Source organism: Nannospalax galili, unplaced genomic scaffold (assembly GCF_000622305.1).
Source record: "Nannospalax galili isolate Female #2095 unplaced genomic scaffold, S.galili_v1.0 scaffold300, whole genome shotgun sequence".
Lineage (NCBI taxonomy): Eukaryota > Metazoa > Chordata > Mammalia > Rodentia > Spalacidae > Nannospalax > Nannospalax galili.
In genome coordinates, this window is record NW_008347322.1 from 279,589 (window position 1) to 300,869 (window position 21,281).

Genomic DNA, 21,281 nt, shown 5'->3' on the forward strand with positions numbered 1-21,281 from the left:
GCTGCTGCTGGTGGTCGACACCCAGCTTGCTCTTTGTGTACAAAAGCATTCCCGGATTTTAAACAAAAATTCATTTCCAAAAATAGAAACAGGAGGGTTAAGGAGAAGCTTCTGACCTGGCTTCATAGAGACCATGCACCATCAGGTTTCCTGAACTAGCAAGTCTTCTGGTATGGAAAGGGAGTCTGGCCCTACGTAGCTCCTCCAGGCTGGCCAGCAGCTCCGGGGGTGGGGATAGGACCACCCCAGCCCTTCCACCAAAGTATGCTTTCCAGTTGCTTTCCAGCCAACAGTAGTGACTCTATCCCATCACCAGCATTTTTCACGACACACAGCTTAGTGGATGTAACTCAGGGTCACCTGATAATGGAGTTTGTTGAAAAATCTCCAACACACAATGATGTGTGTGGCAGTTTATAAGGATTGCTTTCTATCCTGGACAAATGGGTCTTTTGCAAGATCAGCTTGATGCTATAAAGATGAGACCTTTGGGTGTGCCTTAGGTGAGGGTGGCTTTGGGGTTGAAGTTTGATGATCTGAGTGGAGGCAGAAGCTTCAAGCATTCTTTCCCCAGGGCTCTCAATCACCATAAATAATGCCCTCACTCTCCCAGCATCCCAATGGCAAACCAAGGATTACACCGCAGTTCACCCTGGGGAACCAGAGAGTTTATTGGGCTTCCTTATAGAGCTTAGATGAGAGATCACTTACAAGAGTGTGCGTGCTCCACTAAAAGGCTGCGATGGAAAGTCCTCACTCAGCATGGATGACGGCTTCTCCACAGGTGCAGAGGCAGAATCCCCTCTTAGTCTTCCCAAGATTATATACTCTAGCCTCTCCACATGCAACTAGGGCAGAACTGCACACAGTGGGTTGGGAGGAGTGGCTGGCTATTCAGATGAGCGTCCCTTGACCCTCCAGTCCCTCCTTCTGTGAAGGTCCATAGTCAACAAGCCCAGTTGTGATGATCTTTAGCAAGCAAGCATAACTGACTAAAGATGGCAGCTGTTTGGCTCAGAGAATAGTCCCGCATAGCAGAGCTTATAGATAAGGTTAACTGAGATTGGGAAACCCACCCTAGGTGTGGGTGGCACCGTCCCATGGGCTGGGGTCCTGGACTGAATAGAAAGCAGAAAGCCAGCCAAACACTTGTGCTCATCCCTCTCCGCTTCCTGAGTGTGGATGCCATGTGGTCGGCTGCCTCACTCCTGCTGTGCTTCCCCTGCCATCATGGGCTGCATCCTCAAACCGTGAGCCCAGATCAACCCTTCCCTCCTTAGTTGCTTTTGCCAGGCATCTTGTCACAGCAATGAGAAAAGTAATCAATGTAATCACCTGCACCTCGTGTGACAGGCACTGGGTCGTGGGGAGCAAAGGGCAGGCACCCAGCTGCTGCTTGTGACTAGAGTGCTGTTCTACAGAGCAGGAGCAAAGTGCTCTTCAAGGAAGGAGCCCCCACCAGGATCTGGAGAATACAGCCAGGAGCCTTTCCAAGTCTGTTTCAGGGAACCCACGGGAGGCGAGCATGAAGCCCTGGACATCGAAGGAGAGGCTAGATGACACCTTTTCTGTCCTGGAAACCTGGGAAATTTTGGAAGGGTGGTGCCAGCCGGTTGGCAGGTACAGCAGTCTCTATTTTGGCTGCCTGGAGACTTCAGAGCCCTGATAGGGGTCCTGGCTTGTGTTTTCTAGCTCTTTGTTACCCACTCTGGTACTGGCAATGGGCCAGATAGTGAAGTGGTTGTTTCCCTTGCTCGTTCTACTGGAAATCACTCGCTCCAGGTGTTCCTCCATCCATCACTGTCTTGCTCTTTTAAGCTGGTCATGAGGGCCTTGGAAGCTGATTGACAGGGCTGGGTGGCAGAACCACACATGCACTCAACTCCTAATGAACCGTTCAGGTCAAATCCATTCAGAGGAATAAATTAAAAATACACAAAGAGTTGGACGATATCAAGCAACTGGGATTATTGGGAGGCAGAGTCACCTTCACCTCCCAGATCGAGGGCTGTTAGGCTAGGCAGCTTTTAGCATAGCATGGCGAGAGAAAGCGAGAGCTAGAGAGAAAGAGAGGCAAGAGAATGAGGAGGGTGGGGTGCCCATGAGGGTGTGGGTTTCCCCCTTTGGTCTGGTTCCCAACACAACTTTTATTTTGGAAAACACTTGTGATGGCTTTTAATTACCATCACATCCTCCAATATTGTGACAAGGAGTTTGATTCACTTACTCCTGAGGGATCATGGAAGGTGGTAGGTGAGGAGGTAGCACACAGGAATCAGCCCTGGGTCTCTTGGGGTTCCTGATGTGAGTCACAGGCTGACAAATCCTGCCATGGGTGGGGTAGGGGAGCCAGAGTCAGGAGATTTATTGTTTTGGGACCTTTGTTGATTTGGGAATATTTTCACTCTGGAGGAGCCTTAAGAGGGAGGTTCTAAATGGTTCTTCATTTCCCCAGGCGAGCTGTTTTCTATTGCTCCAGAGACCCAGCTGGAGCATTCACTCATTCCTCATTCACCACACACTCTGGGTAGAGAGAAGGTGAGAACCCCATGTACTGTAGAAGCTCAGAGCTGGGTGATGCTCTCAGAGACTGACAGGACAGCGTCCTTTAAGTTGGACCTGGAGGCGCCAGTCAAGTGAAATCTGGCATCTCTCATGTGCTGCTTTAACCGGTGAGCTTTCCCGATGGTGCCGAGTGGGAAATGCTCACATCACAGCAAGGAGCCTGGGACAACAGCCAGCACCTGTCAACCTCTGGGGTCTTCATTGTCCTGTGCCCAGCGTGGGGCCCTTAGTCTATCCACTAAAAAAAAAAAACCTGACATTTCAGGCTATGTGAACCCCCATTTAAAGCCTCCCTGATACCCTCCTGCACACACTGTTCACTTTAATAAAAGACACAGAATACCTTCTGTGATTGACACATGCACATGTGTGACATGACAAAAGAACGGCAAGCCAGACGGAAGCCCTTTCATGTCTCCAGGGAGAGACTGGGCCCTTCCCTCGGAATGGAGTCTCCATGGGGAGTGCCCACAGGTGGCTCTGTGTCCCCAGGACCTGCCCCCTTCCCGGACCCAGGACCCTTCTCAGGCACAGAGAATGAAAACTTGGACTTGTTTCTCGTCAAAACCAACCACCACTAGCAGCCTGATGCCTGCTGACAATCTGGATGGGAGGTGAGAGGAGGCGGTGTGTGGAGGAGGATGAGGGGAACAGTGAGATTGTGTAGGGGTTCAGAAAGGAGCATAGTAGACCAAGTACAACAGCTAGAGGTGGGAGGGAGCTCTTTCCAGGGTTATGGGATGGAGGAGTAAAAGTGTGGGTTGTCCTGGCTTTGGACGCTGCTTCCCTCCCTGGTCTGGGTGGCCTGGGGCAGCAGAAGGAAGCCTACCTGCCCTAAGCTGAGATACAGACATGACCCACTACAACTTACATGAAGCCTGGGAACAGATGACAGGCCTGGCTTCCCTCTCTTGTCTCTCCCAGAGTCTGTGAGTCCCATCACACCCCAGTGCTCCCTGGAAATGGAGCCACGAGAACAGGGTTTTGTCTCTAGTTCTCTGCTGGGCTCCCAGCACCGGCCTCTGTGGCCATTTGTTGAATGAATGACAGACCTTCACGGGAAAGAGCATTTGTCCAAGGCTCTGTAGTGTCATGTATACTGTTTCCAACATTCACCAGTGGTTCTAGATTTTAGCCACCCAGACAAGTGGTGGATGGTCAACAGCAGAGCTTCCCCTAGCCCCTCTTCCTGATGGTCACTCTGAGGCCACCCGCTATTGGGATGCTTCCTGTGGGACCAGTGAGGGACAAGTGACTGACTGGCGTGGAGGTAGCGAGCAGCCTGGCAGAGGCAGCTGACAGATCTGCCCGTCTCCACGCCCCCCCAGTACTGGGATCACAGGTACACACCACCACGTCTGGCTTTTTACATGGGTGCAGGGAATTGAACTCAGGCCCTCAAGCTTGTGCGGCGGGCACTTTACCTACTGAGCCATCTCCCTGGGCCCTATGCTACACTTTCTAAAGTTGCCTTTTCTACAACTATTATTTTAAGTCTGTTAGAGCTGAATGCCTGAAGCTAAGGAGCCAAGTCAGACCCGTTCACAGGTTTGTTGAGTACTTACTGTGGTAGGTACTCAACACATTGTGTTGTTATATATATTATATAAGCACATTGTGGGTGCTGGGAGGCAGGCTAGGCAGGGCGGTCTGCCTTACCCTTTGTTCTAGCTTGGTTCTGTCACTGACCAAAACCAACTTAGGGAGGAATTTGGCTTACATTATAGTCCATCATCAAGGGAAGCCAGGCCAAGACCTCAAGGCAGGAACTCGGAGTCAGGAACTGAAGCAGAGACCATGGAGGAAAAAACGCTGCTCACTGGCTCGCTCCCTCTGGCTTGCTCAGCCACCTTTCATATAGAGCCCAGGCCTGCTCACCTGTCCAGGGATGGCACCGCCCACAGAGGACTGGGTCTTCCTACTTCAATAAGAACAGACATGGCCACAGGTCAGTCTGATGGAGGACATTCCTCAGTTGAGATTCCCTCTCCCCAGGTAACTCTGGGCTGTGCTGACAGCCAGAGCTAAATGTGATGGCCTCACACACCCTCTGTCCTCTAAGGCCACAGCCAGGTCTGCTGCCTGCAGTCAGGGTAGGTCTGCAGGCAGCTATAGAGAGAAGCTCTTCCTGCCTGGGCCAGGCATTTGGTGACACAGGCTTGCAGTAGGGACAGAATGGGGTTTGAGTCTGCCCCTTGCTTACCAGGGACCCTTCATTTTGACTTTTCTGGACCTCACTTTCCCCACATGCCCCATGGAGCTGCAAAGACTTTCTTCCTCCCCCAGGGTCGGGGTGGGGGTGACCCTCAGACTTGCTGGCTCAGATGGGTCTGATTGGCACAGATGCCCAAGCTGGATGAAGAGACCAATGGTCAGGGTGGACAGACAGCAGGCCCTTTTCCTCCTGGGATCCACTCCCTGCTGCCGCTGATGGCTCTGGAGCCTCAGTCCTGTGGCCTCCCGCTGAACTCAGGGTGGGGTGGGGAGACAGAGGACCCTGGGCAGACAGCCTTTGGTGGTTCTCATGGAACTCAGAGCTGTTCAGGCTAGCCTTCTCCTCTGCCTGTAGGCCCCCACCACCTGCCCCATGGGCTCCTAACCTCTGGAGCCGTCCCTCTTCAGCAAGGCTGAGGGGAGCTTTCCGTTCTTTCCCTTGGCAATGGTCTGACTCCTGGGAGGCTGGGGGTGGGGAGAAGCAAAAGCAGAGACCTGGAGCACTTGCATACGGTCCCCGGAGCACTAACATGCAGATCCCTGGAGCACTAACATGCTGATCCCTGGAGCACCTGCATGCAGATCCCTGGAGGACTAACATGCTGATCCCTGGAGCACCTGCATGCAGATCCCTGGAGGACTAACATGCTGATCCCTGGATCACTGGCCTACAGAGCCCCAGCCTAGCTATAGATGTATTGCTCTGTTCACACCCACCCCAGAGGTCTCTGTCACCCATCCTGGGAAGATCCAATCAGAAATGCCCAGCCCTCTGCATGCAGATCCCTGGAGGACTAACATGCTGATCCCTGGAGCACCTGCATGCAGATCCCTGGAGGACTAACATGCAGATCCCTGGATCACTGGCCTACAGAGCCCCAGCCTAGCTATAGATGTATTGCTCTGTTCACACCCACCCCAGAGGTCTCTGTCACCCATCCTGGGAAGATCCAATCAGAAATGCCCAGCCCTACCCTGCCCCTGCCCTCCACTCCTCTCTGCTGCTGACCCGTCACCCTGACATAGTGGCAGCACCTTCCAGAAGGGTCAGCCTGGTCCATGAATGAGCCTCTGTCAGCACTTCCTGCTCCACTGCTCCTGGCTAGAGAGGAAGCCTGTCCCTGTCCTCACTATGACGCCATCCTCCCACACAGAGCAGTGTCTTTCCCGGTGCCTTCCTGGCCTTTCCTGTGTTTGCTCTTGTCTTATTTTGTGCTGAGAGTTGGGGTAGACGCGATGCTATAGGATGATGTGCACAGGGGTTTGCGTCTTGACCCTGTGGTGCAGGCTCACTGCTGCCCTCAGGCCTTTGCTGGGAGCCAGGACCCATCTGGGGCTGGTCTTGGGAGCCTGGGGAAGAACAGGCTTCCCGGGGTGGAGTGTCCATTTCCTCCCCTCAACTGGGCACTGAAGACCCCACCCTGTCACCTTACAGTACTGTGTGCCGCTCCTGAAAGGTGGGGTGCCCAGGGGAAATGAAGATGGTCGCCTTCTGTCCAGGTGCAGCTGTGGGCTTCACCAAGGCTGCTGTGACTTCCCGGGAGAAGAGAGAGAAGGAGAGGAGCCAAGGGGTTCCCATTGTGTCCAAGGGGGGAGTCCTGCCTGGCGGGCTCCTCTCACTCTTTCCTCCTCCCCTGAGGGGTTGTGATGAAGCCCGTTTCATTAAGATCTCCCGTGGACCCTCGTTTGAGTGACCAATCATTTTCCCCAGGGAGATGTGTGCCCTTCCAGACACAGATCCCGGCAGGGCAATGACTGTCACTCCCCACCCTGACTGGATACTGCCTGTGCTATAACTCCTGGTCTGGAGTGCTTAGCAGCAAGCAAAGCTAGCAGTTCATCCCCAGCCTGTGCTGGCCAGGATTCCCAGCCTGAGTCTGAGTCTCCACATGGACCCCAGATGGTCTTCATGGTTCGGAACATGAAGTCTTCCTGGCAAGGATGCTGTGCTGGATGCTTTGGTTGTCAACTTGACACACCTGGGTAGAGGGAGCCTCAGCTGGGGGAAATTGCCTCCATTGGACTGGCCTGTGGCCATGTCTGTGGGGTATTTTCTTGATCATTGAGTGACGTGGGAAGGCCCAGCCCACTGTGGGTGGTGCCGCCCCTGGGCAGGTAGTTCTGTGTTGTTTAAGAAAGCAGATTAAGCACAGGCCAGGGGAGCAAGCCAGTAAGCAGTGTTCCTCCATGGTTTTAGCTCCTGCCCCCAGGTTCCTGCCCTGAGTTCCTACCTTGGGCTCCCTCAGTGATGAACTGTGATCCAGGAGATGTAAGACAAATAAACCCTTTCCTCCCCAAGTTGATATTGATCAGAGTGTTTTGTCACAGCAACTGAAGGCAAACTAGAGCAGATACTATGGCTCTCCGCTGCCACTGCGTGTGACCCCATGTCTGCCAGCCTTTGTAGAATTCTGATTCTTACCCTGCTTTTTCTTTAAAAACTTTAAAAAATATGTTTCTTTCTTTCCTTGTTCGTGTATGAGAGGGCGTGGAGGTCAGAGGATAGCTTACAGGAGCCAATTCTTTCCTTCCAGTATGTGGGTTCCAGGATCAGGCTCAGGTCATCAGCCTTGGCAGGAAGCACCTATAGGTGCTGAGCCATCTCACCAGCCTGATGCAAGTTAGAAGTTTAACATTTCTCTTCTGTCTTGAGTGCATGAGGGTCCAGCCACACTCTTCCTTACAAATGTGTGCAGAAGTCTCTGTTCCTGGACCCTCTGCTGCCTACCTGCCTGTCTCCTCATAGACATAAGACAGACGCAACTGTTTCAATTGTGTGGGGGCCGTGTTACCCAGAAGGCCGCATTCCCAAGGTCAAGGCCCTTTCATCTTGCTGTCATGCTCCCCCACCTCAGTTTTCAGCTGAATGACCTTTTATAAATCAACCTGTGAGGTTTGATCCTTCAGGGACTTCAAGTCTGGGTTCAAGTCTAGATCAGTTGGAAGAAATTTGGGTGTGTAGTGGGTGGAGCCAAATGGCAGAGACTCAGAGGAGCTCTGGGGTCTGTCTGTCTGTCCCTCCATATGTGACCTTGTACAAGTTGCTTGACCTGTCTGTGCCTCAGCTTTTTTAACTATAAAATGGGATAATAATTTGCTGACATAGCTTGTAGGCCTGGCATAGAAAATCAATGAGGTAATGTTATATTGGGTGCACACTGAATCAATGTCTCTTTTAAGATAAATCATTATTGTATCTATAACCAGAAAAGAAAAAGTGGGGTCAAGAGATCTGTGATAAGCCTTTGTTTGCAGAACAGATCCAGTTCAGGGGTGTTTACCTGTGTAAGACTTGCGTACGAGGCCATCCTTGCAGGCTGTTAATTTTACGTCCTTATCATGACTTCCCTGCACAGAACACTGTTTTTAGTTTTATTTAAGGACTCCTTCTTCATCTGAGAGTAACACCTTACAGTCTCCAGGCCCATTCCGTAGCACCTTCAGGTACTTTTTAGGAAGGTGAAGAAGTCCCGAACTTAAGTGTCCTAGAACTAGGGCCAGGAATGGACAGAAAGGCCAGCACTCAGTCTTCAGGGATGCTGATGAGGCAGTTAGTCAAAGCTTACACTTTCTGATGATGATAACCGGCCAACCTGTGAAAGGGTATCTGGGAGCGATCTGTGACAGATGCCTCCCAGAAGTGTGCATGGCAACAAGCTGAGCTGTGCATCCTCACCCCACAGCCACCCTCAACCAACCCCATGACAAGGGAGGATGGTTCTGGATCTGAGAGACAGATGCAGAAATGAACGGCACAAAATTCCACTTGATAAATGAATGCGCTGAAGATTTATTGGGACAATTATAAGCTGACACATACAAGATAAACAGTTTTTAAAAAATTAATATCTTGGGCTGGCAAGATGGCTCAGTAGGAAAAGGCACTTGCTGATAAGCCTGATGACCTGAGTTCAATCCCCAGGACCTACATGGTAGGAGAGAACTGACTCCCACAAGCTGCTTCTGATCTCTGCACACATGCTGTGGCACATGCCCCACCTCACTAAAAACAAACAACAAGTAAATGTAATAAAAACTAATGTTTATGGCAATTTCCATAGCTCAATAATATGTGGCTAAAAAGTTGATTCCATTGAGAAGAAGTTCTAAAGTGGCTTGCTTGACTCTGTGATACAAATACAGCTAATGGACAGATGAAACTTCTGGGTGGGGAACTAAAGGGTTTTTGAGACATCATTTTCTGTATTTTTCTTACGTTTGAAGTCTTTTATTAAACAAAGAAAGCAACAGATCTCACTCCCAGCAGTTGCAAGGTTTTTTAGACTGGATTGCCCTGGAATTTTATTCTCCATTTCAGTGAGTTTGTGTGTTCTAGCTTGCTTCTCTGTTGCTGTGATGAACTCTCTGATCAAAACCAACTTTGGGAGGAGAGGGTTTATTTGGCTTACACATCCTGATCCCAGTTCATCACTGAGGGAAGCCAGGCCAGGAACTCAAGGCAGGAACCTGGAGGAAGGAACAGAAGCACAGACCAGAGGAACACTGCTTACTAGCTCGCTCCCCTGTCCTGTGCTCAGTCTGCTTTCTTATGCAGCCCAGGCCCACCTGCCCAGGGGTGGTACTACCCACCGTAGGCTAGGCCTTCTCTCATTACTCAATAATCAAGAAAATGACCTACAGACATGCCCACAGGCCAGGCCAATCCTTTTCTTTTAATTTATTATTTTTATTTTATGTGTATGAATGTATTGCCTGCACGTATGTGAGTGCACCATGTTGTGCAATGCCGCAGAGGTCAGAAGAGGGCTTCGGATTCCCTTTGGAACTGGAGTTATGGACGGTTCATAGCCACCATGTGGGTGTTGGGAATCAAACCCTGGTCCTCCGTGAGAGCAGTCAGTGGTCTTAACCGCTGAGCCATCTCTCCAGCACCCCCCCCCCTTTTTTTTTTAATCTTTTGGAGACAGAGTCTCCCTGTAGCACCAGCTGTCCTGGAACTATGTAGAACAGGCTGGCCTTGAACTCACAGAGACCTGCCTGCCTCTGCCTCCCGAGTGCTGGAATTAACGGCGTGTGCCACATGTCCGCAGGCCAATCCTGTAGAGGAAATTCTGCGGTTGATGGTCCCTCTTCCCAGATGTGTCAGGCTGACAACCAAAGCTTCCAGCGCACTGTCCCTGACTGTATCTCATGTGTGTTTTTTGTTTCATCAGAATACACCTTTGAGTAGTTATTTCAGAAAGGAAGGTGCTGTAAAATATTTGAGCCTGGTTTCTATTTCGCTCTGAAAGCTGTGTTTGGGATGGGTGTCTTGGGATAGAGCTCTCTTACCTCTGGGCACCGTTACCAGGAAGAAGGTGGCCTGGGCTAGCTCCAGTTTCCTGCAGGGCCATCTCTTGTGCCCATTCTCACTTGTTTATTTGTGTGCACGTGTGCAGGTTGATCTCGGACGCCTTCCTGGATTGCTCTTGCCTTATAGTTTGAGAAACGGTCTCTCACTGAACCTGCAGCTCACCACTTGGCTGGGCTGACTGGCTAGCAGGCCCCAGGGCTCTTCCTTTCTGATTCCCTAGTGCTGAGATTACAGCACCACTGCGTTGGGTGGCTTCTTTTCACTTGGACCCTCATGCTTGCCTGGCAAGCACTTTACCCACTGAGCTGTGTTCCCTGCCCGCCATTCCTCACCGATGCTCCCGCTCAGCCTTTCACGAGCCTGTTCTGTGTGGACATCAGACTCCTCACCCTGTTTTGGGCTGCGCATGGACCATCGTCTTGGGGGCCTGTCCTCTGCGTCCTGCCAGTGATGGGTTCCTCAGCTCTGAGGACAGCACTGTCCTGCAGCTTGGGTCAGTTGGGTCTGCTCCCTTTGGGAATGCCTGCCACCCTCGTGCAGGCCTCTGGAACTGCTCCAAGTCCCCACCTTCCCCTTTTCCGTGCCCCCTCTGCCCTTTGTGCTGAATTCCTCGGGCGGCACCTGCATGCTCTCCCAGCTCACTAATTTGCTCCTCAGATGTCTCTCTCTGCTTTTCAGACCATCTATTTTAAATCTCCATGATCTCTAATTAGTTCTTTTATATAAAAGCCCATTCTTGCTTCATGAATACGATAACCGCATATCTCTAAGGATAGTAATTATACTTATTTTAGAGTCTCCTTCTGTTGATTCGATCGATGGTGCTTCCTTGGGTACCCGCATCTCTGCCTCTTTCCCAGCGGCCCCTGCTCACACATTTGGTCATGTGTGGGCAGTGTGCACAGCTCCACGGTTGAAATTCCCTGTTCATCTGTCTGCCACTGCATATCTGTTTCTGCACTTCTAACACGGGGTGGGGAGGTACAGCCATCGCCCTTAACCTGTGGTTTTGCTTTCTGTGGTTTTAATTACCAGACTGTTCTAATCCGCCTTTCTGTTGCTGTGACAAACACCATGACCAAAAGCCATGGGAAAGAAAGGGTTTATTTATTTCATCTTACACTTTACAGTCCATCGTCAAGGGAAGTCAAGGGCAGGAGCAACCGGAAGGGCTGCTTACTGATTTGCTTTCCCTGGCCTGCTCAGCGACCTTTCTTATATAGCCCAGACCCACCTGCCCAGGGATGACGCCAGCCACATCAATCAGCAATCAAGAGAATGCCCTACAGATGTGCCCATAGGCCCGTCTGATAGAGGAACTTCCTCAATTAAGATTCCCACTACTCAGGTGTGTCTAGGTTTGTGTCAAGTTGGCAAAAACTAGGGGCTGGAGAGCTGGCTCAGGAGTTAAGAGCCCTGGCTGCTCTTGCAGAGGACCCAGGTTCGAGTCCCAGCACCCACAAGGTGGCTAACAACCGTGCATTACTCCAGTTCCAGGGGAATCCAACGCCCTTACATACATACAGGCAATACACTCCTACACATAAAATAATAAAAAAAACCACCATAGCAGTCAACCTGGTCTAAAAATAGTGGAGGATTCCAGAAATAAACAATTCATAAGTTGCAATACATTGAACTACAGAATATGGTCTGAGTTGCTGTGTTCCATTATGAGTTGCTATCAGTCTCTTCCTGTACTTGATTTATAAATTAGACTCCATCACAGGCATGTGTAGGTACTTGGGACTCCTGCCTTGGAATGTAACCCTGCATGTGTGAGTGCCCCTGTGCATGCTGGGTTTGGTGGTGGGAGCCGCTCCCCTCAGGTTGAGGTTATTTTTCCTTGAGGTCAGCAGCTGCCTGGTCACTGCCCTGCCTTGGTGGCTGCTCTGGGCCTCAGCCTAGGGTCAGGGGCTGCCCATCATAGCCGGGAGCAAGCAACAGCCAAGTTGTTGGTCCACATGTAGCTCAGTGACCCTGGTCATTGTCCACGTCACCCTGTAGCCATTATCCCCCAACCCTGTGGCCACTGTCCACCAATGGCTGTCATGGCCCTGCAGCACCCCCCCCATCTCTCCTGTGGGTTTGGCCTCCGTTTTTCTGTGTGATTCCGTGGGTCTGATCTGCTGAAGACTTTCATGTGCTCCTGGTTGCTGAACCCAGGGCCTTCCACATGGTAGTCGGGCACTCTACCACAGTCACGGCCTCCAACACTTTTCTTCTGTTCCAAGACAAGGTCTCACTGAGATGTCTAGACTGACTTTGAACTCACTCTGAACACAGGCAGACCTTGAAATTGCAATCTTCTTGTCTCAGCTCCCCAAGTAGCTTGAGTGGTCCAGGCACAGCCCAACTTGTTCATTCTTTTTAAGAGCCAGTGCTCTCCTGAACTTCCTGGCCCCAAGGATGGGTTGTGCTTAGCTCGTCATTTGTGTGAAGCTCTAGAATACACATATGCCCCAAAGGGCACACTCACAGATTCCCGGCACTCCCTCTCCAGGGTAGGAGCAGCACCGGTGGGTCCTCTGGATCCCACACCAGCTCTGGAATAAGCTGTCCTCTCGTTAGGGTGACACCTGAGCATTGAGACAAAGATTTGATTTTGTTTGATCCTCTGAGACCTTCAAGAACATCGGACAACAGAGGCTTCGAGCTCCAAGTACAGCCAGTGACCAGCCAGGCTCGGAGCCTCCTGCTCCCAGACTGAGGTCTGGCTTGCCTCACAGCCCGGTTGTCCCTCAAGGCACACCTCTGTCTGCCCAGTTGTGGGGCGAACAGCTGATATTTAGGCTTGAAAAGACTCCTTCCATTCCAAGGAGAGTGCTGTGAAGCCAAGGATGATTTAGCCAAGAAGACGATCACACAGACAAGTTGATGGACACTGGGGTTGTGTGAGGTGTGTCTACCTACAGCCCTGCAATGGACCACAGATCCTTAGCTGTGAGCACACAGTGCTCGTCCCCCGTGCTGAGCCATGAGTTACAGAATCCTTTGGGTCAGATGGAGCTGGCCTTTGGTGTTGACACCCAACAGCGCCTGTCCTGCCAAGACATCCCATCCCTCCAGATATTGACAGCTCATCACCCAGAAAGATGTCCTCGTCAGCACCCTGCTCATGAGTCTCCTCTCCACCTCTATGTAAGCTCCTCCGTCGTGGTCATTTTAACCTGTCCTTTCCCCAGGGCTTACAGCCGAGTTTCTCCATAACTTGATCAGCAGTGAGGAAATTGGATCAGGGTGTACACATCCAGGCCGCTCCTGCTTTGTGAATGTCAAAGGCCCTCGGGGCATGGAGACCTGCTCTATTCCAAAGCCTCATCTTTGACAGGCAGATGGCGAGCCTCAGTGGGCCTTATTGAATTTGTGTTTATGGAAATGATGCGTCCGATTGCCGCCGAAGGGAAGCAGGCTGGGCAAGTAGCTAATGTGGCCCATAAATGAAGCTGAAATCTACTTACCTGTAAAAAGTCATGTGTTCCACGGGACAGCTGTATCTCTGGCTGGTGGCAGGACAGTCAGAAACGGAACACACTCTTTGACCATGGCCTTGACTATGTGGGCTGGCTCTGACCCTACACTCCACTTCTGGGAATTGATTCTAATGAATCACAGGGATTCAGCACATTGAGGTCGACACCCAGGATATAGGCCATTGTTACCAGCTATGAATGTTCAGAAGTAGATAACTCACACTCAACTGCAGACGGTCGACTCCGTGAAGTCAAGGTGGTCTGTGACAGAGCCCATCGGGAAGAGAGGCAGCCTGACTGTGCTGAGGTTCTATCTATGTCCAAAGGACAAACAGAAAAGTCAGCACTGAAACAGTGCACACGCAGGTCAGGTCAAGTCAGAGATGGTCCCAGGAATACAGCTCAGGCATAGACCCTTGTCTAGCATGCATAAGGCCCCAGATTTGGTTCCCAGCAATCTCTCCCCAATAAAAAAGGTCACCCACATGATCCAGCAATCCACTTCTGGCTATGAACCCAAAAGGACTGAGATGAGGAATTCAGAAATGCTTGTCCACCCAGGCTCAAGAAGTGTCATTCACAACAGTCCAAAAGGGAAAGCAGGGACTGGAGTGATGGTTTGGGGGTTAAGAGCACCGGCTGCACTTGCAGAGGACCCGGGCTTGATTCCCAGCACCCACACAGAGGCTTTCAACTGCTTGTAACTCCAGTTCCAGGGGATCTGATGCTCTCTTCTGGCCTCCTCGGGTACCAGACATGTAAACTGTATGTATGTAGACATACATACACGCAGGCAAAACACTTATTCACATAAAATAAAAATAAATAATGTTGACTTTGGGGTTGGAGAAATGGCTCAGTGGCTAAGAGCATTTGCTGCTCTTATAGCGGACCTGAGTTCACTTTCTAACATCTACATGGAAGCTCATAAATCTGGCTCCAGGGGATCTGACACCCTCTTTTGGACTTTGTGGGCACCCACACGCACATGCACGCACTAACACACATAAATAAAAATAAAAAATACATTTTTAAAAAGTGGAAATGGGGGGCTGGAGAGCTTGCTCAGGGGTTAAGACCACTGACTGCTCTCGCAGAGGACAGGGGTTTGATCCCTGGCACCATGTAGCACACGGTGGCTACAAACCGTCCTTAACTCCAGTTCCAGGGGAATCCCAAGCCCTCTTCTGACCTCCGCGGCATTGCAAGACACGGGTGCACTCACATACATGCAGGCAATATACTCGTACACATAAAAAAATAAAAATAAATATTTTTTTAAAGTGGAAATGGGTTGGGCAATGGCTCAGGCAGTTAAGTGCTTGCTATATGTGATGGTTTTAACTGCCGGCTTCACACACCCTGTCAGGGAAGACAGATTTGTGAGGGGTTATCTAGGGGTGTGTCTGGGGGATTTTCTTGATTGTTAATTGATGAGGGAAGAAAAACCCTGAAAGTGGGTAACACCATCCCAGGGTTCAGGTCCTGAGGAGTGGAGCGGGCGCGCTGAGCTCAACCATGCCTGCACTCATTCTCTCTGCTCTTGATGGTGGACGTGATGTGACTGGCAATCTCAGGCTCCTGGCACTCTGATTCCCCCCCATGATGAGCTGTAACTGTAGGCTTTCTCCCCTACATTGCTTTCAGTCTGGGTATTTTATTATAGCAACAGAAATGAAACCAGGACATCATGAAAGCAGGGAGGACTTGGGTTCGATCTCAGCACCCAAAGAAAAGCCAGGCATGGTACCATGCCTGCATGTACCCCCAGTGCTGGGGAGGACTGAGGCATCCTTCCCTGGGGCTCACTGGCCAGGCAGTCTAGCCTGCTCATGAGCTCTAGGTTCAATGAGAAACTCTGTCTCAAAAACTAAGGCAGAGAAACGATGGAGTGAAAACACTTGACGTCAGTCTCCGGCAGCCATACTCACGAGCACACATATTCACACACATGTGCATACACGTCATGGTCATCCACAGATGATGGATAAACAATGTGTGGTCCACACGCAAAGTGGACTATTATTTAGCCTTAAACAGGAACGGCATCATGATACCTGCTACTACATGGATGAACTCCAAGAACGTATGCTGAGTGTAATAACCTTCCACAGAGAGCATGCTGTGCTCCTCCACCCCCACGAAGTCCTGACCAGGGTGGTGATCGTAGAGACAGAGAGAAGGGTCAGGACCAGCCTGGGGATGTGGACGAGGAGGTGGTGTTTAAGGGGTAATACAGATGGTGGAGGCGGCTCTGCACCATGAATGTGCCCCAAACTGTGTAAGCAGTTACAATGCTAAATGGTGTGACATGGGGTAAACACAGAAAAGAAGTAGTCGATGGCAGAAAACTTTCCCTCTGTGCATAGTGGTGCACACATGTACTGTCAGCACTGAGGAGAGACATGAGGATTATAAACTCAAAGCTGCCCAGTGAGACCCTGTCTTTATGTGTGTGATGTGTATATGTGACGTATGTTTATATATGTGATATTTTTGTATACGTGATGTGTGTTTGTATATATGTGATGTGTATTTGTGTGTATGTGTGTGATGTTTGTATATATGTGACATGTGTTTGTGTGTATGTGTGCGACATGTGTGTTTGTGTGTGCAGACACATGCCATGCCATATGCACATGTGGAGGTCAGAGGACAGCCGTGGATGTCAGTCCCTGTATTCTACCTTATTGGAGACAGGGTCTCGTGGTACACTGCGCCAGGCCAGCTGGCCCCGGAGCTTGTTCGGACTCCCATCTGTCTTCTTCCCACGGGAGCTCTGGGCTGACTATGCACACTACCATGTCCAGTTTTCCTCAGGTTCTGGGGATCAGACCTCAGGTGCTCACACATGCACGGCAAGGCCCTGACCTGCTTCAGCCATCTCCCCAACATGAGACCCTGTCTTAAAAATCTGAAACGGTGAAAAGGGCTGAGGACACATGGAGCTTCCAGAGCAGCCTGAAGAGTGGGATTCTGGGGCTCTGTTTTCAGGCGCGTCTGCAGGTTCACAGCCTCAGACTGCCACTTGATGGGGTCCTTAGGGCAGCTGCATCCCAGCCTCGCCAAGCTCACCTGCGGAGCCCCGGGTACATGTGCCTGTCATGCTGGCCCCATCACTGTCCTACAAGAGGAGACTAGAGTGGGGCGGTCACAGCCTCCTGTCTCTGCCTCCGTCACCGGTACTTCCTGAGGTGAGGCCCACATTCCTCCCAGCAATGCTTATTTTAATGTCAAGGGTCAGCTTTGCTCCCCACCAGCCAAGGCCAAGTGCTGAGTGCTGAGCGGGGGGCGATGTGCCCTGCTGCAGGACCTCAGCTGCCCTTACCCTGGGTGTAGAGAACAAGACGCTGCTGGGGCCACACTGCCTGCCCTTCCACCCCCTCCGATCAGCTTTCCCGGTCGGGACTGCCCCCATAGCTGGGGTTGGGGAAGGGGTAGGGCTGGTGACCGCTCAGTCCTTGGGACCCGAGTCTCCTTGTCTCCGCTTAAGCAGTTGGGCAACTCAGGGATCCTGGCTGGGTGGCACCAGGCTGTGTTAATAGTCTGGGCAGCACCCGAGCATAATCATCATAGGTGTCGCAATGTATATGGCGGCCCTGACACTGGACACAGAAGCAGTATGAGCCTAGGGCTCTGGGGGCCAATCACCGGTCTGCAGCTCAGGCCATGGTCAACCGGTCCACTCATTCTTCCATCCTGGTGAGACTCATGAGGGGCCGCTGAGGCCCAGGAGGTCCTTCCTCTCTCCAAGCCCAGTCCTTCTCCTCCCATGCCTGGCTGATGCAGCCAGTTGTGGGCAGTGACCCACTGCTTCCACGAGGCCTTGATCATCGATGAGGGTGTCTGCTCTGTGTCGTTTGTTACCTGGGACGCACAGGGAGCTCGGGTGTCAACACACAAGGGCATCCTGCTCACACACCATCATCTGGAAGAACACAGGGCTGCAGGCCAACCCCAACAAGGAGCTTGGGGGACCAGGGAGCCCAGACTGCAATGGTGCAATGGTCCGAGAGGACCCAACTACGTGCGAGGACGTTGCTCAGGGCCTTGTCAGTCACTTCTCTCCCATGGGCCTGCTCCAGGGGTCCCTGGTACCCATAACTCTCTGAGGCTATCTGCCCACCTCCCTGTGCCCCTGGACTGGACTGTGGGGGAGCCTGGACCTACCTCTGGGCACGGATGCCTGGGAGCTGCCTTCCGTCATGAGGGAGAGGAGAGAAGTGTGAAGGATTTGGCTGTTTTCCATGTGAGGGTTTTGGGGTGCACTCCAGTCTCCCCAGGATGCCCTTGGGAAACCGCTCACAGCTCACTGCTTACCATCTCCAACTTACCCTTCTCTACACACCCCGAGGTTGTCTTTCACTCAACCTTCTTCTGACCCAGCCTTACCTTACCTCAGTGTCAATTTCTTGTGTGACCTGGAGGAGCTCAGTGTGGAACCAGCTGGATGAGTCAGAAAGCGGCAGAGCCTGGGGAAGCACAACCAGGCCGCAGTGCGTGTTACCCCTCAAGCACCCAGAGGCCTAAAGTGACCCTGGTTTCCCGCAGCTCTGCAAGTCAGCAGGGCGTGCTCCTTTTGGGGAGAATCTGGGGAGAATCCACTTCTGTCTCTTATGCATCTGGAGGCCGCCACTTTCCCTGGCATGGTTCCCTCCAGCTTCAAGGCAGTGATGTCCCCTTCCCTGGCCCTGCTTCTCTTGTCACATCCCCTCTGACTCTGAACCACCCTCTCACAGGGGCTCTCTGACTCTCCTGGGAAGATGACTCAGTTGGTAAAGTGCTTACTGGGCAAGCATGGGGACTGAGTTCAATCTCCAGCACTCACATAAAAAGCCAGCATTTATAACCTCAGTTGAAGTTAAGATAGGTCAGCTCTAGGTTCTAGTTATCTGACCTCCACATGAATGTGCACACATATGCATGTACACCACCCCAGGAGCATGCACATGCACACACACACACACACACACACACACACACACACACCCATAACTGAATCACATCTACAAGGTCCCTTTGCCCCATGATCTCACCTATCCACCGGGATTAGATGTGGACATTGGTGCATGATTGTGCCCACCATATTGCACCCTGGGGAGTCAGAGAATAACCAACCCCAGGCTTTGGGTCCTGGTTGCCAGCCCCCATGTTGTTAGGTGATAATCAGTCACAGAGGTGGACTTGGAGGAGGCCAGGCCTAGGACTGTCTTGCAAATCACCTCCCTGCATTGGCTAACTGGAGAGCTGGTGAGCTCTACAAGACTGAGCTGTTGACCCCATGTGCTAGGAGACCTCACAGAGTCAAAGCTGTTGGAGGCGTGTGCGTGCGTGCGTGTGTGTGTGTGCGTGCGTGTGTGTGTGTGTGTGTGTGTGTGTCTGTATGCACATGCATATGAGTACTTGCATGATAGAAAAGAGGAACCTCTCAAGTCTGAGGATCCAGCTCCCGCTTCATCTCAGTATCCTTTATACTCAGAAGAGCTGGAGATAGAGGGAGACATCAAGGGCCTAAGTCATGTACTCTCTGGGGGGGAGGGCTTTGTTCATGGGTCATGTAGGGCAACTGGGCACCCCATCAAGGAGCCTTTCTCACAAAGCTGCTCCTGACCCCGTAGGGAGCCACATGCTCCTGGGTCCTGCCATGGGTTCCAACACTGCTGGGATGAGCTCCCACAGAGCGCCTCTCCTGCTGACCATGCTGTGACCACTGTGCCTGGTGCCCAGGTCTTCAACATCTCAAGGGAGGAATGTCCCGTGGATGGGTGCAGCCTGTATCTATCCTGATGCTCATTCCTGGATATTATGGGGGAACATGCCCCTTTGACCATCTCATCAGAACCACCATGCTTGGGACAAGGGGACAGAGCCAGCTCCGCAAGGGAGATGTGCTGCCTGCAGTGGGCTGGTGTGCTTGCTGCAGTCAGCCTGAGCATTCCTCTGCCCTAGGAAGTCTCTAAGAGCTGGGCCTCAGGCTGGGGCAGGGCGTCCTGTGGCCCTTGTTGATGGGGATCATTCACTGCAGGCTGGTCTGGCTCAGTTCTCCAGTCCAGTTTCTATGTTCCCCATTCCGGTTGCTCCACAGTGGGTAGTCACCGCCCACGGTCAGGAAGTCAGCCGCAGCTGGCCTCACGTGGCAGAGCAGATGGGGGATTATAGCTCCTGAAGCCCTCTAGCATCAGAGAGATGCAGAAAGGCAAGGGGCTTATTAAAACGCTGAAATTGGTTCTAAATGAGGTCAGCTGTCGATGAGCCTTGGCATGAAGCCAGGCAGTGAGTAGCAACACATAGAGTTTATTTCCTGATGTGGTGACAGTGACACCCTGGGTGCCACCCCCAGTCCACCCCTACCCTGGGAGGGTGACTGACAGAGAAACCAGAGCAGTGGGGGGGGGGTGTCAAGAGCAGGCAGGAAGGGCTCTCCCAAGCACTGGCCCTCCTCCCCAGCACCACAAGGTGTGTCTGTCTAGCTCAGCTTTTGTGGATGTTCAGAGCACCTGGGACACAGGCAGGGAAGCTGAGCCCTACTTCCTACCCTAGGGTCAGACTGCTCTGTGTCAAGATCCAGCACTAAGAGGAAGAGCTGGGAAAGGCACCCAGGGGACTCGCTCACCTGCCCCAGCCTTTCTCCCAGGAGGCACTCTTGGTCAGCACACCCTCCTGACTCCTGTGGGATTTTTCTCATCTTGGCTGCCAAGGTGCACCCCTCACCCTTATGCTGCAAAGGCAGCCCATTTTGAGGTCTCTGGGTGCTGTCCTGCCCCATTCTTCCCTGGTCGTTCGTGCCCCAGACAGACAACTGCATGACCCTGGGAACCCTGCTTTTCCCTCTCTGTGGCTTTATCCCCCTGTGCGTCAGATGGGGACAGTCCCAGGCCCGTCTCTCAAAGCCAGCAAAGGAGGCCTACTTCCCTCTCCTGCTAACTACCAGGACTCAGTAATTGTTACTTCTGAAATTGGCTGAATCATTTCTGCCAAACGCGGAGGAAGGCCTGTGTTCCAGCCCGGTTTGGAGCTGTAGAATGAGAACGCCTTTTGAATCCTGTTAAAAATAAACGTGTGTATGGCACTCTGCTGTTTACTAAGAGCAGCACACGACTCCCCAACTCCAAGCCCTGAGCAACTGTTGCTCTCCCCTTGCTCTCCCCTGTATCCAGGAGCGAGACAAGACCTACTTCGGGCACACTCCTGCCCAGGACTTCTGCTGCCTTTCCTACTTTTCCAAGGAACAGAGCACTGGGGGGGGGGGCGGCGGCAACAGAAGACCCCAGGGCCTTGCCACCCCAAGGGAATCTCCAGGACTCACGAAACCAGGCTGCGGCTGTGCCAGGCCACGCTTTATCTCGGTGCCTGTGACTCTCTTCCTGGCTGGTATGGAACAAAGAGCCTCCCAGGCCTGGAGGCTCTGCCGATCTGCTCCCCAGGGCAAGGCCCCAGCTATCTCCAAATTTCAGCTGTGTGTGAGGTTCCTTTTGCTCTCTATAGAACAAGACTCAGATCAGAATTGGCCTTGCTGCCCACAGACTCAAGCCGGGCAGTGACGTTAATGTGTTCCTGAGGTTGGAAGCTTCCTTTTTCCAAAGAGAGGAGGAAAAAGGAGGGGGTCAGGGATGAAAGGAGGGGGAGAGGGAGGGAGGAAGGGAGGGGGAGAGAGAGAAAAGGGGAGGGGCGCTAAAGAGGCGGGGGGAACATTTGGCTTGTGTTTGTATATTTTT